Raw genomic sequence first — 17,431 nt, forward strand, 5'->3', positions numbered from 1 at the left:
CGGTGATCCATGGCACTGAGTTAAAAATCCACTCCTAAGTGGTTGTCCCTCTCATCCAGGAGAGGATATGAGTTACAGTGAGAGCTGGGGAAGAGGCTGCCATGGCTTGAACCCGCTGGCCAGAGTCTCTATCCCAGACTTGCCAGGTTGAATGGACCCATCCTCTGCCACCCAGTGCTCCACCCTGCAGCAGTGGCATTTCACCAGCAGATCTTTGGGTGCAGCACTCAGTCCCAAGCAATCCTGTGCTCTGTGTAGGTGTCTCTTTTTTGCAAAACTTGTGCTGAGTGGTGGTTTGAATCCCTGTTGCAGCAGCCGTCCCTGCCTGGAAGGAAATCTTCTCCCTCTGCCTCTGCTGCATCTGGAGAACTTGTGAGAACCTTGGAGCACGAAGGCCTTTGGCCATCTCAGCAATGGAGAATTTTGTCTCCAAAATTCCTGGTCTAGTTTTGAAATATGGCTATTACGTGAGTGTGTTTTGAGGGAGGGAAAACCTACCCAGACCTCAGCACTTCTGGAGTTCTCAGCTGAGGACACGTCACTCCATGTTTCCACTACTGACAGCAGCTACTGAACAGTCCGTGGAGCTCATACAGAGGAGGACTTGGCTCAGCCTTCCCTAAATTTGCCTTGAATGCAACATCCATGTTTGATCATGGCTGGAGCTTCCTCTCATCAAAGGTAAGTCACTCCTCCTCTGGTCGGTTGTCTGGATGGTGTCTTGCAATGTAAACTGGGATGACAGAGGTAGTCTGTAATTAGCACACAGCCTCGGGCAGTTCTGTTGTTCCTGAAATGCAAGGCCGGAATTGTTCTGCTGCCACAGGATTGGTTTGGTGAGTGCTGTAACTGCTCTGCATTTGTACTTGTGTTAGTGAGAGCTGCTCCCTAGGAGTGGGCTGGTGTGGATCAGAAACCAGATCCACTCCTGTGGGCATCTTCCAGTGAAAACAAAGGTCAATCCTTCACATGTGTTGCCCATGAGATGCACTCCATGGCACAGCAACAGAGCCCAGGAGTTTCTGTGCCATCGTAGCAGAGCTCAGGGGAGAGCAAAGGCACGGGAGACTCCCCCACCCTTTTTTGAGCATTTCAGTTGATGTTGGTAATTGTAGAGGAGCTGCTGCAAATATTTCAGAAAGCAAATATTTGGTGTCCTCATCCAGCAGAAAATAAGTAGAGGAACCAACCACCTGCCACTCACTTGGTCACCTCAACAACACCAGGCTGGGGCTGAGGATCAACAGCAACGTCACTGAGCTTTGTGGTGAGTTCTCTCTGAACAAGAGCTGTGCTGGGAGAGCCAACAACACCTGGAGGAGCTGGGCATGGGCGGAAAGGGAGCAGGGATGGTGGGCAGAGGCTGTTTGGGCTGCAGGGTGGGGCTGGCACGGGCAGGAGGATGCCTCCATCAGCCCCTGGTAATGCAGGAGGGCAGCAGCTCTGTGCCTGCCAGGAGCAAAGCCTTGGAATGGAACTGCCCCCAGCCCCTCCTGCTCTGGGCTGGGGTCACACCTCAGGGTGGGCACTGGGCACTGGGAAATCCCTTGTCTGGCAGAGGCAGCAGATGTGGCACACCTCTGCCCCAGCAGAATTCCCTGAGGAACCCAGAGTGCCTTTGCCCTGACTGGGAAGCAGGAGGATGGTGTGTTACCCAAATACCCAGTGTCCAAGTGATCTGCGTTTGGGTGCTGGGTTTTTTTAACTTTATTTTATTTCATTGTTGTTTTTAGCCTTCTAAAAACAAACTCCAGATTCGTCAGCTGGAAGTGATCTCATCGTGTCACGGATTTGCTTTCCTAGGAAATGAAACTCCTCTGGTGTAATGATGGGAAAGTCTCACCTTCCCTTTTTAAATATTCCTTTAACCAAGGTTCTATGGAAATTAGCTTGGCAGGGCAACAGCTCAGTAGCAAAGACACAAAAGAAAACCTTCTGTTACTATTAGGTTTTTTTATTCTATCTATTTTCTTACACATCTCATGATTTTGGGGAGATGGCAAGTGATTTTTGAATCTTTATTGACACCAATCCAAATCTATAGAGAAGGATATATTTAACTAAGACAGGAGTCTGTTTGTCCCACTGCCAGAAAAAAAAAAAAAAAAAAAAAAAAAAAAAAGGCAAACCCCAATAATTAATTAATGCATTGTCTTTTGTAGTTTTCTTTGAGCTGCAACACTCTTTGTCTGCTCACTCCTACTCTTTTTTTTCTGCCTCTTACAAATTCTTTGCCCGAGTGGAAGCCCAGCTCAGCGAACCCAGTGCAGTATCCTGCACTCAAGTGAGGATGGGCTTGGCTCCTCTTCAAAGGCAGCTTTTATCGAGTGTTTAGTGTGATGTGACAAAGCAGGGAAGTGTGCCATGGAAGTGGTGCTTCCAAATCCCCTCCTTCTACCTTGATTAAACTCCAGGCCAATTACCCTTGCGGGGTGAAGAGCGCTGCCAATGTGCACCTTGTTTACAGCTGTGATCATTTTTTTTACCTTTTTTTCCCCCCATTTTGCACTAGGACAAAACTCTTCTGCTTTATGTCACGGATAAAATCCATTTTAAATACCAAGTTTCTCATGTTTTGCTGCAGGAGCCATGGGATTCAGAACATTGTGTTTCAGGCTGGCACAGTTGCTCACATGTGCAAAGTGATGCCCAGGCCCCCGGAGACCTGCAAGGTCTCACTGTCAGTGCAGGGAAGCTTTGCATGGGGCCAGGAGAAACTAAAAAAATTTATTATGGGACTATTTTATTGTGCTAGGAACAAGAATTTACTGTCTGGTGTGAGTGGGCTTTAGATGCTGCTGTAAATTCCAGATGAAAATTTCACAGCATTTGCCCTATTTTATTTTCTGGGTTTTGTTTTCATTTCTAGATTCTGCTTTATTCTGAATTCTGATAAATTTAGGAGCCCTTATTTTAAAACAAACAAACAAACAACCACATTTTGGTAAAAAATGTTGGGATAAACATTTATATTTTACCAATTTCCCAATTGCTTATAGCAGACACTTTAAAAAATGGCTGCATCTGACAAATTTTACTTGAAAATATTCTGTTTCTTTTTTTCTCTCGGGTGTTTGGTTTTTTATTCTTTCCTTCACAAGAAGCAGGCCGGATTTCAGAGAAACTTTAACGGGAAAAATGCACATCAGCACCCTGAGATATTTCCATGTTTGGCTTCGAATCTGTCAGTTTTACGTGGAGAAAAAAAAAATGTTGTGAATTTTCTAGCTGAAAGATTTTGTAATTTGGTGGTTTGGATGCACTGAGGACAGGAGCTTTTCTGCCTGCTCATTCCTGCTTCCACCCTGTGTTTCACCCATCACTCTGTGCCCTGGCAGCCTGCTGGCTTCCTCTTTTTTTTTTTTTCTCCTCTGGTTAATCTTCTTCCCTCTTTTTTATTTTTTTTAATTAAAATGACATGAAAGTCGGTTTGGGTTGATTATGAGACGATGCTGAACTTTTCTTTGCTGGTTGTCTCTGAAGCCGTGGGTGGACAATGGTGGGACACCCCAGCCCCAGCTCCTTGCTGCTGTGATTCCAGGACTGGTGTGGGATCCCACCTGCCACGTTCCTGGGAGGCAGGAACCTGTTCTCTGCTGTGCTGGAATATCAGCCAGAGCCTGGGCTCTGCTGTCTCAGGCTGCAAGGGGTGACTTTTAATCCCTCTATTCAGAGTGTTTCCAGGAACAGGAGGAGAAGCATACGGCATATGCTCACCTCGGCTCCCAGGAGGGCTGGAGGAGTGTCCCGGCAGCTGCTGGGGTGGTCCTTGTCCTTCTGTCCTTCCACAGCCACGTCTGAAAGGTGTGTTCAGGGTGCCCGGGCATCACCCCACGAGCAGGTGAACTCCAGGAGCAGGTGCTGTCCCTTCCTCCCCTCTGCAGCCAGCAGGGGCATGGAAAAGGGTGTCACAGGGCAGAGGGACTGGAGGAGGGGCTCCATCCTCTCCTGGATTTCCTTTTGTTGGATCAAACCCACAGCCGGGCTGGGAGCTCCTCAAAGGCGCAGGTTGTCCCTTCATGGGCACAGTGGGGCCTTTGGGGTACTGGTGCCTTGGGTGTTCGGGTGTTTGTTGGATTAAGGGCCCAGGTTTGAGCAAAGCAGGTCTCTGGTGAGATCTGGATGCAGCTTTGGCCTCAAAGCACACGAGATACCTGCAGCAATAGAACAGGGGGAGCAGGCTGAATGCTGAACTCCTGCATCCTGCACCTCCCCACAGAGTCACCAATTCTCCGGCACATCCATCCTTGGTGTCCTGTCCCTGCTCAGTGCCCGACCCTCGTGCTGACCCAGCCGCAGCCAACAGGAGCACTGGCAGAACTGGCACCTCTTCTTCTCCCTTCCCTTGTTCCCTCCTGTGTCCCCTCCTGCCCACCCTGCTCTCGCTGCCTCGCCTGCTCTGGGCACCATCTGCTGAGTTTGGGGCTGTCTCATCTCACCAACTGTCGTTTGTCCTGGCTGTGGGGGAAATGTGCTCGCATTTTGCATCAAAGGACCCCTCAACCCCTGTCTTTGTGGCCCAGCCGGGCTGTCGGAGAGGAGCCAAGCAGTTGGCACTCAGTAAGCAACGAGCATTAATAAAAGCATTACAGGGAGGTTAGAGCCTCATTAAAGTACTGCTAACGAACCGTCTGCCTTCCACGAGTACGAGATTTCAGCTAACACTTCCTCCTTCTAATTTTATGTATATTTAAATCGTTCTGGGCAGGCAATATTCATTTCTGCAGGCTGCTACGGTAAAAAAACAAAGCCCATTTGAGAGGAGCTGCTCTGGAAGCGCCTTTGGGCGCTGTCTCCAGTGCTGCAGTCTCATGGGACACGGTGACACGGTGCAGAGCCTCGCTGTGGTCCTGGGGCTCAGGGGACACAAACCCCATCACTGCTGAGTGCACGGCAGCACCGGGGCCGGGGGATGGAGACAAGCTCTGGACACACCATCGCCCACCTCTGCCGGCCCTGCCCCTGCTGCTGGCACCTTTGGCAGGTGTGTTTTGCGGGGACAGAGTCTCACAGCTTTATCCCGAGGTGTCCGAGCGGCACCTGAAGCTTCGCTGATGGAGATCGCAGATGCGGCACCGACGCGGCTCGGGGCCAAACCTCCCCCCAGGAGGCGGCAGGGATTTGTACAGGAGGGTTTTGCTCTGGGTGTCCCCCAGCAGCCTCGGGGCTGGCTGCAGGTGGTTTTCCTGGCTCCCCACGTCCCCGGGGCTGCGGCAGACACCCGAGTGCCCGCTCAGCCCATTGTAAAGCAAATGGACCGTGCCCCGCGCTCCCGGCGAGGTTTGGCAGCGGGCTGAGGAAAGCAGCTGCTCCCAGGCTCACAGCCCCTTTTCTTTTCCTTTGCCTGGTTTTGAGCAGCGTGTGAGGCCGGGGATGCTGAGGCTGAGCTCACAGCTTCTCCTCCTCCCCGCGCCTCCTCCTCTCACCTCACACAGGTTTGTGTTCTCTGCTCCCTTTGAAGCAAACCCAGGGCGAAGGACAGTGTTTGATGGATGAATCCGTCTCTTTTACCTTACAGGGTATAAACATGGTGTTTGTGACAATAAATGCCATTTTCTCAACTAGAAGCAGTCCAAATGGTTTCTTGCTAGGTTTAGCAGCCTGTCTGGAGGGTGTGCCCTGGGTGTCATGAGAGTAAACTCGGTTTTACACCGCTGTTTGTGTTGCAGAGAGGCTCAGAGCTCGATGCAGCTGCAGGTTTGTGCTGATGATGTTCCCCCACTGCTTCCCGAATTTTGTGGGGCTGCATTTGCAGTCTCGGGTGTCCTGCCTGGGGCTGGCAGTGTCTCAGCCTGGGGGACAACCACAGCCTGGGGGAGTTAATGACTCACTGCGAAATTTCCTCTCCGTTTCAGGCATTGCAACGCAGTTTTTCCTATTGCAGAGGTCCCAGCCCTGCAGACAGGCATTACCCTCACTGCGGGGAAATCAGTGGGATGTCTTGGGGCAAAGGTAAAACTAAAGTACATCAGTAAATGTTTGCAGGATCAGGACCTTATTCACCATAAATCAGGTAGCTCCAGCCAACAATAGAATTACCTAAGTATAAAATCCCGTGTAAGCCAGTAAGATCAGCTCCAAACCTGCTATGAATTTGCTTTTTGTTTCCATGCCAAGAATATATCACTTCTAACTGCTGCAATCAGGGCTGGTCCTTTCAGGGTTTTTTTTTTAAGTGCTTTTGGGCACATTTATTTCCCATCCCCAGCAGATCCACACGAAGCCTGACCCTCCTTCCCTGGGGCATGTCACAGCCTGCTTTGCCCACAATAAATCCTCACTATCAGAGATTTATTTTTTTTTTCTTTCCTGGCTGTTTTTGTTACTGCATTTGGTAAACAAAGGGACAGCAGCGACGATCCAAACCCATTCTTTTTTATTTGCCTGGGAACAGAGTCAACTATTTGTTGGTCTTTTGTTGCTGTTTTTGTTCTCTTTTTAGCCAGGGACTGTTGGAGCAGCTACTGGTACCTGTGGGGAGCACGTACTGGGTTTGTCACCTGGGTGCATTTGTCACTGGATTTGTGACACTGGGGCAGGGAGGGGACACTGAGGAGGACAAGGAGCTGCTGGGGGAAAGTACCAGGTCAAATCAAAGGTGCAGAGCACAGTGGTCCATTCTGTCCCTCCCAAATGATAGGAGAACAGCCTGCAGCGTTTTCCTGGTGCTTGTATGTGCCTCAGTTTCCCCAGTTCTCAGTGCAGTATTTCAAGATGGTGCTTGCACCTCCCATCCCAGTTTTTGGGAATGAGCTTCTCCAAACACTTGGGAGAAGGAAGGCAGGGAGGGATGGGAGCGAGAGAAGGGAGCTGGAGGCTCTTTTAGCTGAGGGTGAACTTCTCCTGGCCTCTCCATCTCTGGGGCCTGTGCAGCAGCTCAGGCAGCTCAGGAGGCTCCCAGGCTGGTCTCTTCTTAGCAGACACCAAGAGAAGCATCCTGTCTCCCTCTGCCATTCCCACCTGTCCCTGCAACCCACAGCAGGGCTCTCCTAAAATCCAGACAGAGCTTCCCCTTCCTCATTCCGCTGGGACAGCACTGACAGGAGCAGGAATGCATTGTCCGTGCTTTGGGCACTGCTGTGGGCTGGGGACAGCCTGGTGCCACCAGAGCCATTTGTCACCTCAGGCCACTCTGGAGCAGGGTGGGAAGGGCTGCTCTGGCTGCCTCTGCCAGGCATAACTCCTGTGCTGCAAACCAAACCCTGCAGAGGAACATCCCGGGAGCCATATGGTGTCTCTGAGGCTTTGGTGGAGTTGAACAGAACCCAAAGCAGCCCAGCAGGTTGGACTGTGAGCCGCGGTGAGCCTGGGGGACCTGTCCTGCCCTGCTCAGGGCTGCCAGCCTGGGTGCTCAGGGGTGTGTTGGTGTCTCCTGGTGGAGCTGATGGGGCTGGGGGACACAAAGGAGGATGGTTTTGTGGTCAGGTGATACACGTGGAGACAGCAGCATCTCAGAGCAGTATCTCAAAGCCCAGTCAGACAGCAGGTGGGTCAGGGGAGCCTGGGGACATGTGTCTGCTCTGAGCCTGTGCCACGATCCAAACTCTTCTCCAAGAAGAGAATCCAAACCACCATGGATTGCTGGAGGGGCCTGCCCTGAGCTCTGCTCTTTCTGGGGGGATAAACGAGTGCTGCAGCACCCAGGAGGAGGGGTACACATGGCTCTAACCTGATAGGGTCCACCCAAACCAGTCCCAAACCCACAGAGGCAAGAAAAATGACTCAGGAGAATTTCTCTAGGATTTTACCTTGCTCTGAGTTTGCTGTGGAAAGACACAGCCCAGGCTGGTTGAATCTCAAAACACATATTAAGCATTTGTTGCCTGGTGTCCAGGAGCTGTGAACAGCATTTTCCATGCTGGAAAACAGGCTGGAGGAGGGATGTGTGCCCTCCACCTGGAGCTGTGGGGGCTGCAGTGACTCACTGATATCAGGGGGCTGCCCAGAAAGGACTTGTGGATGTTTAGTGTTGTTTAATGTTTAATGTTGCAAAGGCTTCTGGAAGTTGGCTCTATAATTACAGTTATGTAAAAAATAAAAAAAAGGCAGATTTCAGAGTTTACTCTCAATGAAAAAGGGAGGGATGATTGTTTCTGACTGGTCATGGATTAATTTTTTAATTGTGTACCCACAAGGTGTTGTCATGCAAGAAAAATCTAACCCCGACCAAAACTCATTTCAAAATGAGTAACTGCAACATTTTTTTCAGTCATTGTCTAAGAAGGCTGTTGCAGGACTGCTGGGACTTCCCTTCTTCCCAGAATGATATTCTGCTATAATTAATGGAGCATTTGGACTCTGATAGCATTTGCTTCCATCCAGTTTCTCATGAAAACCCTCCTGATGCCTCTCAGATCTTCATGAAGGTATGTAAGCTTTACTCCTCCACTTTCTCCCTCCCAGAAGGACAATGGGAACTGGAAAATTCCTCCAATTCCTTGGCAGGGAGGCTGGGGTGATGGGGTTCTGCACAAAGCAGGTCTGGCCGTGGACTCTGGCAGCAGTTTTATCTTCTTGCTGGGCTGGAAATCGTGACCTCAGCCATTGCAGCAGGTGTTCTCTGGAACACTCCGCGAGGAAATTGGTTTAAATAGCAACAGCATCATTTATCCATCTGAACTAGCAAAGTGTTAATCTGTCTCAGGGGTGAAACAAAAAAAATTCTGTGAAACTTTCAGGGCTTTGCTTGGTTTTTCTGCACCCAAACAGGTTCTCAGAGCTGTGCCTTGTGCTTGTCCACCCCTGCCTGCAGAATGCCCAGCACAGGGAAGTATTTCTGCTGATAACAGGAAAGTCAGTGTTTGTCCCTGCTTTCAACAGGTTTTAGCTTGGAGAGAAACCTCCACTAATCAGCTGCTTCGTGGCATTTTTTACAGCAAGATAAAAGACACCTGGAATTATTTATTGGTCACCAAGCAAATGTTTTACTGGTGAAATATTCCAGAGGTTGTTTAGAGCCTTGATTGACAAAAGGGTCAAAAATTTACAACTGCTCTCCCCTCCCCAGATGCAGGGCTGAGATGGGAGAAGGAGATGATGGAGATGATGGAGCTGTAGACAGAAGGAGATGGAGTCACCTCGTGCAAGAGCTGCAGGGGTAACCCGGGGTTGAAATGTGGGGAGAAGCTCATTTGTTATGCAAATGTCTGCTTGAGCCTGGCCTAGACAGTGGAAAGCTCGAATTATTTTAAGCAGAGGGCAGAAGTTCTCTCCATCCCCCCTATCATCTTGGATCCTTGAAAAAAACAAAACCAAACAGAAACCTCTGCGTGAACCATCTGACAATGATCAGCGACTTGGCTTTTCTGGCAAGAGCTGGAAATAGAACAATTAAGGAAAAAAACCAAAAAAACCGGTATTGGAAGCAGTCAGGCTTTATGATGACAGCATGAAGTGCTCATCCTCAGCCTTATCTCTGGAGCCTGCCAGGGGCAGCAGAGCCGCGGGGCTGGGGGCTCTCCCTGGGGGACACACAGAGGAGCTTCCTTCTGCCACTTTATTTATGTGGCTCAGCCTGGGCTCTCTGGGCAAGGAGAGGAGTGAGGGTGGCTGGTTTGGATGCTGGAAGTCCTTTCAGGCCCAGAGTTTGAGCTGGCCCATGCAGGGGAGGCACCTGTGCATGGCAGTGACCCTCCTGTGCTGGCCAGGAGCTCCCCGGCCACCCGCCCGCAGCTTTGCATGAGCAGATGTGCATTTCATGCTGCTAAGAAAATGCTGTCAGTATTTACATAGCGTCCAGGGGCACCAAGGGGACAAAGCTGAGCCTTCCCCACGTGGGCAGGGATGCCATGCTGCCCCTTCCATGGGGAGAGCCAAACCTGAGCCACGTGCTCGGGCAGCACGGGCTGTGTGAGGCAGTGGGGCTGCCTGTGCTCTGCCCACGGACAGCTGTGGTAAAATCCTGTTTGCCAGACAAGTTGCATCTCTCCAGAGTGGTTTTCCCCTGAGCTGGGCTCTCCCCTGTGCCCCTGAGAAGGCCCAGTGGGCTGCTGCACTCTGCTCTGCAGAGGGCTGCTTAAAGCTGGGTGTGAATCAGATTTTTAAAAGGGGCTTCAGACAAGCCCTTGATCTGCACCAGAGAGATTCCCACGGGTTCTAGAGCCCTGCGGTCCAATGTGGGGGAGCAGCCCCTCTGCCTCACTGGGTGCTGGCACAGTTTGGCCCCTCCCGAGGGAATCTCCCTTTTCCCATGCAGTACGTGTCCCACAGGGCCACTTCCAGTGACTCCTGCAGGGGCTTTCCTCACCCAGCCCAAACACAGCAGCGCCGTGAGCTGTGCTGCATCATTGCTCCCCAAAGCACGTGGGTCCCTGGGGCTTTGCTGGTGTCTCTGGGGGAGGGCAGCGAGGCCATGGAGGCTGGGGAAAACCCTTAGCAAGTCTAAACAACCCCCCAAAAGCCCCTCCAGCCTGCAGAATCGAGGTCAAGTCACCATGGGCTCTGCTGGGTCTCTTGCACCCAGGATCCTGTCAGCACAGGTGACATCCCTGTGAGCTCAGGGCTCACCTGAGCCACAACAGCCTGTGTGGGACTGGCCAGGACTGAAAGTGTCACCGGGCTGGGGAGGTTCATGAGCTCCTCCCGGGCACAAGGCAGAAAAAATGGAATGATTTTCCTTGGCATGGCCAGGAGATGCTGGCAGGACTCCTCCAGTAACCCCATCGTGTCCCTGCAGGGCCACCTGCCCCCAGCCAGGTGTGGCCCAGGTGCAGTGGAAGGAGCTGTGGCTTGTGGTACAGTGACACCTGGACCACGTTTTCCCCTCTGTACAAAATGCTTTGTTTCCTTAGAGCCGTGTCTGCACTGCAAAGTCTCCACTGTGATTCTTTAACACTTAAAAGCAGTTTAAGTTTAAAAGCAGTCTCTCATGGGCATTTTTGAAATTGTTTGAAAAATCTGTGTGGGCATTACAGCGTTTATTTTCTCTGATGACTATTTTTAATCGTGTCTTTCATTAAAACAAAATAAATCGAGATGGATACGAATTGAAACTGCGCCTTTAAATGTGACGTGATATTGGCTGCCCCAAACTAAACACAGAATAAGGGAGAGTTGGAGCATGTGCCTTAAAGCTGGGAAAGGCTAAAGCTTTGAATGCCACTCTCTTGGCAGCACTGTGAGAGCAGAGCCCAGGAACCACGGCCAGGGCATGGTGCTGGCCAGCTGGCACCAGAGGGGTTAAAGAAGCGGGTTCACCCTGCAAGGAAAGAGCTGAGAGTGGCCTTTCCAGGAGGAGATGCTGGCACCCCACTCTTCCCCTTGGCAGAGCCACCAGAGCACCTCTGGAAGGCACCTGGCAGCCCAGCCCTGGGCAGCACAGACAGAGAGGGGATGCTTCATTCTGTGCCCCGCTGCTTTCCAGCCCTGCAGAGGAGCTGTGCAGGGAGCTGCGCCCTCCCCCAGCTCCCTGGCCCGTCCTGGGGCTCTGTGCTTTTGTTCCCAAGTGCTGGGGACTTGGCCAAGTGGTGTTTGGCCGGAGCCAAAGGCTCCGAGAGGCCGAGAGGGCACGGTGCTCCCTGCAGCGAGCCAAGGATGGGATGGGGGCCCTGCAGCGGGACCTGGGGGATTGGGGCACACAGAGCAGGGGCAGAGTGTTGCCCTGCAGTGCTGGCACTGCCACGTCACACTCAGTGCCTTGTCATGCTCACTCCCACGCTGCTTGGACACCATGATTCTCCAGGACAGGAGCAGCTCTGCATGTCCTGCCGTGTATTTGAGGAAGCCTGTGCGTTTGTCCTACATGTCCCGTGTGTTTGAGGAAGCCAGCCTTCCTGCAGGGGTGTTCCCGGCTGAGGGCAGGGAGGGAGGGCAGCAGCACATGGGAAATGCAGTGGCACAGACCCTGACGGATGTCATGGTGAGCTATTTTAAGATTTTATCTCGCTAGCCTCTGACAAAAATGTGCTATGGAGCAGAGTTTATCATGTGCAGTTTGGCACACGGGGCCAGTGAGGGGACAGTGGAGCTGATGCCTGGAGCTGGGGGAAGGTGACACGGAGCCAGTGTCACACCAGCAGCAGTGGTGGGTGCCACAGGACATGGGTGTGGACGGGGTCCAACCCAGCCAGCAAAAACCAGGTGTCTGGGCCAAAATGCCAGGCCAGGTCTGAATCAGGGGAGTGCCAGCTTTGCCGGGCTCCTGGCCTCCTGGTGTCACCCAGAGCATGAGGATGGACTTCAGCTGGGACCTTCTTACCTCCAGTTTCTAAACTTTGGGTCTTCCTAAATGGGGTTGATGGGTCAGATGAATGATGCTGCTTCCTGCAGCCCCCTTTCCCCACGGCTGTGCCCCAGGAGCTCAAGGCATTAAGAGCAGAGGAGGTGAGTGGGCCAGGCTGTGAGCCCTTGGGTTGCCACCACCACCAGCTCCTGCTTGCTCCCCCAGGGGTGTGCTGGGCTGGGGAACTGCAGACAAACCCTGCGAGGCGAGGAGGTGCAGCCCTGCAAACACCCAAACTGACAGCAGCACCCTGCACTGCTGGGAGCCAGGGGCTCTGGGAGTTATCACCCTCACCCTTTCGGCTGCTGGGGCTGGAGATTAGGGAGCTGCTCCTTATCAGCCGCTGGTCCTGCCCCTGTGGGGCTCCCCTTTCGGTCTTACTCACCGGGGAAATGAGTAAGCCTGTTGTAACCACCATGCTGAGACCTGTGGGGCAGCAGGCTGTGCTCCAAGGGGTGGGGTTTTTAAAGCATCTCTGCACAGTGACCTGCAGCAGCCAGCACACGCTGCAGACACCCAGCAGAGCTGGGGCTGTGCTGGAGCTCAGGGCCCTGCACATCCAGGGCTCACTGTGTCTGATGAGGATGGGAAGAGTTAATTCTGTGTGTAGGCAAAGGAGGGAGGGGAAATTCAAGGTCCTCACATGGCCAAAATCTCCAGTGAGACACAGAGACCCCCACACCTGCCCCCAAAACCATTGCCTGTGCACAAAACTCTTGGTTTTGAGCTCTTGTTCTTGCCTTTGAACTTGGGCCCAGCTCCTGTGTGTGTGTATCCATCCCTCCCTCCCTCCATCCATCCCTCCATCCATCCATCCATCCATCCATCCATCCATCCATCCATCCATCCATCCATCCCTCAATCCCTCCATCCTTCCATCCATCCATCAACCCTCCATCCATCCATCCATCCATCCATCCATCCCTCCATCCATCCATCCCTCCATCCATCCATCCATCCATCCATCCCTCCATCCATCCATCTCTCCATCCATCCATCCATCCCTCCACCCATCCATCCATCCCTCCATCCATCCCTCCCTCCATCCCTCCATCCATCCATCCCTCTATCCATCCATCCACCCTCCATCCCTCCATCCATCCCTCCAAGCAGATCTCAGCCCCTGCCTCCTCAGGGACCTCTGCACAAGGACCATTTCCAGCAGTTTATTCGACAGCTACAAGAAAATATTCCTGCACTCTCCAGCTCCACGAGGCACATGACCCGGACAGTGCCAATGGAATAAACATTTGGATTTAATTTATTATCTTTCCTGCAGTCTCTGTCTCTGCTGTCTGCTGCAGAGGGGCCGGGGCTGCTCCCTGCCTGTGGGACAGGGGCCGGGGCAGCCTGGCAGCCTTTACACAACTCCATGGGATATTTTTATTTTTTTTCCATTCAAGCCTGTGCAGAGTTCCTGGCAGGAGTGGAGCTTTCGTCCAGATTGCAGCTGCCCAAAATATCTGTATTCTGGGCTGAGCAGACTGAGGCTGAAGTGCCCGTGGTTGGCTGGTTGAAGAGGACATAGGGGAATGTAGAAAGACACAAAGACAGAGAGAGGAAAAGTGCCTGAGCATGTATGGCAAAAGGATGGGGGATGCTCCTGGGGTCTGCCCCAGCTCCAGAAATGGCTCTCACACCAGCGTGGGATATTTTTACTGCTTTTCCCAGTCTGCTGAAGCCTGAGCTCAATCCAGGACATGGTTTTGCCCCAGACTAGCTTGTGCTGCCAGCCATTAGATTTGGTTGCATTGCTGTTATGTTATGCTTCTCATTTTAAATTACCTTCTGATCTGTGGTTCGCCTGGCATCTTCAGGAGCCAGGATTTGTGAAAGAAATGTTAAAATGTCAGTTGGAATAAGGTGTTTATATGTGTTCTTTCACATACACACATGAATGCACACAGCTACTGATAAAAACCATGAGTTTGTTCATACATATGTGTTTCTAATCAGATTTATAATGTATATAATATAAACATTTTTCTACTTATAAAATTCATTTGAAACAGGAAACCAAATTAGTTTACCTTACTAAAGTGGGATGAAGTAAAGAGCAGTGTACACTGCCTAAAAGAATGTAGGATATGGTTTTTGGAGGGCTTTTCTTCCCCTGAGGGCTCATTCTACCATGTTTATATCTAAAACCTGCTAATTTTAAAGCCAGCTCACAGGAGACTAATGGCACGACTTATTTATTTCATTTCACTTTCGTTTTGCAAAGCTCAGGGTTTGTTGAAGGTGCTCACACGTCAGCAGCTCATGCAAACACACCAGTGGATGCTACAGGAGACCACAAACGACTGCGGGTGTCTGCACACACTGACTGGGCCTGTTCATCCATGGACAGGAGCCACTCCATTGAAATTAGTCTCATTTTAAAAGATCTTTTCAGTGTTAAACACGTAATAAGATGCTCAGTGCTACTTTGAAACCAAGACGTGCTCCTGGCTGATTTACAAAAGGCCACAGTCTCCACTTTTATGTGGGCAAATGCTTTTAAAAATTGGCTCCTGGGATTTTGGGTGCTCATTGATTCATCTTCTGACAAGCCTCCAGTCTCTGACCTTTCCATTTCCAACTTTTCCATCTCCAACTGCTTCATCATCCTCCTGAGCACGGGCACACAGCTAATAAATCTGAGTCTTTAACTGCCCTCCCACACCGTGTGGCTTTATCTGTCAGCATCCCTGTCGCTGTGCCTTGGGCATCTCTCTGCTTCCAGCTTTGTGCTGCTGGCATCAGCAAAAGGATAAAACTGTTAGTGAGGTTTGTGTTCAGGTACAAACCCCTGCAGTAACAGACTCCCTGGCCCCACACGTTGTGTCTGACACGGCTGAGTTGGCTCTGCCTGGGGGAGGTACAAACCCTCTGCTTTTACCTCAAGCAAGGTCCCGTTTTTTGATTCTTTATGCAGCTGAAATTAGGTGAAAAATTTGTATGGGGAAAACAAAAAAAAAACCACAAACCCACCATAAATTCCCTTGCTAAAGACATCAGTAAGGACAGAGGGTCCTGCTGGCCCAGTGCTGCCACGACCACCAGGGTGGAAAAGCCTCAGGTACCAGAACACCCAATGCCTCTGGTACCCAAGGGAGATTTAATTATTTATTCCCCCCTAATTTATCCCCCTGTGGAAGTTTCCCCCAGCCCTGCAGAAGTGGGTGCAGCAGTATCAGCAGGCCCAGGTCTATCAGGCTGAGCAGAAGCTTTTCCAGGAACCATCTAGTGACACACGTGACGGTGCCCGGCCGAAGTGTGATACGTGACAGGCATTCACCAGGTTCCCCACCAGTCAGTTGACTTTGTTATTCAAACTATTTTAGTGATGGGTTTTAATCCCAGGCTTAACCTTTTCTATTTTTCTTTTTTTCTTTTTTTTTTTTTCTCTCTCTCTCTCTCTCTCTCTCTCTCTCTCCTTTTTTTTACTCTCTGAACAAGGGAATCTCTACGCTGGCAGGATTCAGAGAGGCACAAAGGAGGGAAAAACAAGCTTCAGCCAGAACAGAGAGAGAAAAAAAAAAAAAAAAAAAAAGGATGCTGTTAGCATTCCCTGTATTTGAGAGGGTAAAAACATTTTGCTGTCAGCTCTGTTTTAAAGGGTAAGTGGCCACAGCAGCCCAGTTACTATGCAAATAAATCCTGTGCTCAGCCTTTCCCTCTCAGTGCGGAGTTTTGGTGCTGGGGCTCCCAGGGGAGCTGGGTCATGGGGCCTGGCAGTGCCTCCCATGTCCCCAGTGCTCCCAGTGCCATCCTGGGGATGGCCACTGGCTGGGAGTGCCACTGCAAAGCTCTGGACCTTGTCAGGAGCCCGTGGGGGTCCCCAAGTGTCCCCCAGATAACGTGGGACAGCGGGGAGAGCACTGCAGAGGTGTGGGCTGGGTACCCCCTGCTCCTTATCATAAGCAGATTTGGGCAGCTGCTGGCAGCAGAGCTCTTGGCTGTGCCTCTGTGACAGGGGGACACCCCAGGGAGAGGGCAGGAATCTCACCCAAGACGTCCCCTTTCATGGCAGGCAAGTGGGGAGGGTCTGGCAGCAGCCACCCTGGGCTACAGGGCTCTCTCACTCACTGCTGCCAGGTGGAGAGGGAGGTGACACCAGGACATGATGCCTGACTGTGGCTGGACTCATCCAGACGATGACCAGCACCCCAGCACTGGAATTTATGGTGGCACTTCCCCATGACAGCAGAGGGGCTGCACACGCCCCAGCCCACACAAGCCAAACCTTCCCCTGACAGCCCCAGCGTGATGGTTTCCTATAAAAAAGGTTTGAATTTGTCATGCAAATGACTGGGCATGTGGGCACAGCTGCTGAGAGGTGGCCTGGCCTGGGACAGCTGCCAGCATGGCCACAGGGATATGCCCAGGACAAGGTCTGGCCCCCCAAAGCTGGTCCCACCCCTGGAACCTGCCAAGCAGATGGTGCTGCCAGGGCACTGCTGCCAAAACCAGCCAGCCCTTGCCGCTCCTCCTGGTCCCTGTGGCTCACCGAAGCTGTTAAAACAAGAATTGTGACCCTCCTGCTCGTCCCCTCCCTTGGCTTCTGTCTGCCTGCAGCAGAGCTGAGCTGCCCAGGATGAGCTTTCTTTGTGCTGGGACAACATAAGGAGGTGGGAGAAGATGCTCCATCAAACAGTGCATTAAAAACTAATACATATATGTATATATTTATATAAAATTATACTTTTAAGCAACTTCAAAATGATTTAAGCACACGCCCTGTGTCACCTCCATCAGTGGGGAGCCAGGCAGCCACTGCCTCTCCCGCACACCCCACTGCTCACACTCTGCAGTTCATCTCCTGTCCTTCTAACACTGCAATCCTTTGAGCTCTTCCCACTTTCCCAGCCCAGCACGGGCCAGGGAAGCGCTCGGGCTCCTTTCCGGAGGCTCCCAGCAGCAGCTGGCAGCACAGCCCCGCTCCCACCGGGAAGGAGGACGGCAGGGTTCATTATCCCGCCCGCAATCGCAGTGTCACAGGTGGCTTTTCGCAAGCAGGAAGGCGGCAGGTCGGGCTGTTGTTTTGATGTGGCTGCTTCTCGAAATGAGCCCGGAGCAAAAGGGAGCGGGATCCAGGAATGGCACTGGGCACTGCCTGCGCTCTCGCCTCCTGGCACCTCTCAGGAAACCAGACAACTAAATGGAAAACCATCACTCTTTTCACTTCAGGGCCCGCTGCACACATGGGGGTTTTGAGCAACAAATGGA

General features: G+C 51.8%; 3 long non-coding RNA genes across 3 annotated transcripts in view; 2 read left to right on the forward strand and 1 right to left on the reverse strand.

Moving 5' to 3' along the window:
• The window catches only part of LOC136368610 (uncharacterized), a 169,221-nt gene that overhangs the window by 150,169 nt on the left and 1,621 nt on the right, over positions 1 to 17,431 (forward strand). The window lies entirely within an intron of this gene.
• Positions 11,794 to 13,484, forward strand: LOC136368609 (uncharacterized). The gene is made up of 2 exons (XR_010744868.1): positions 11,794 to 12,321; positions 13,334 to 13,484. It is a non-coding gene; the product is annotated as an uncharacterized lncRNA (long non-coding RNA).
• LOC136368611 (uncharacterized) lies at positions 14,070 to 15,596 on the reverse strand. The gene is made up of 2 exons (XR_010744870.1): positions 15,194 to 15,596; positions 14,070 to 14,955 (listed from the first exon to the last, which is right to left on the reverse strand). It is a non-coding gene; the product is annotated as an uncharacterized lncRNA (long non-coding RNA).

This window comes from Sylvia atricapilla, chromosome 16, assembly GCF_009819655.1.
Source record: "Sylvia atricapilla isolate bSylAtr1 chromosome 16, bSylAtr1.pri, whole genome shotgun sequence".
NCBI classification, from domain to species: domain Eukaryota; kingdom Metazoa; phylum Chordata; class Aves; order Passeriformes; family Sylviidae; genus Sylvia; species Sylvia atricapilla.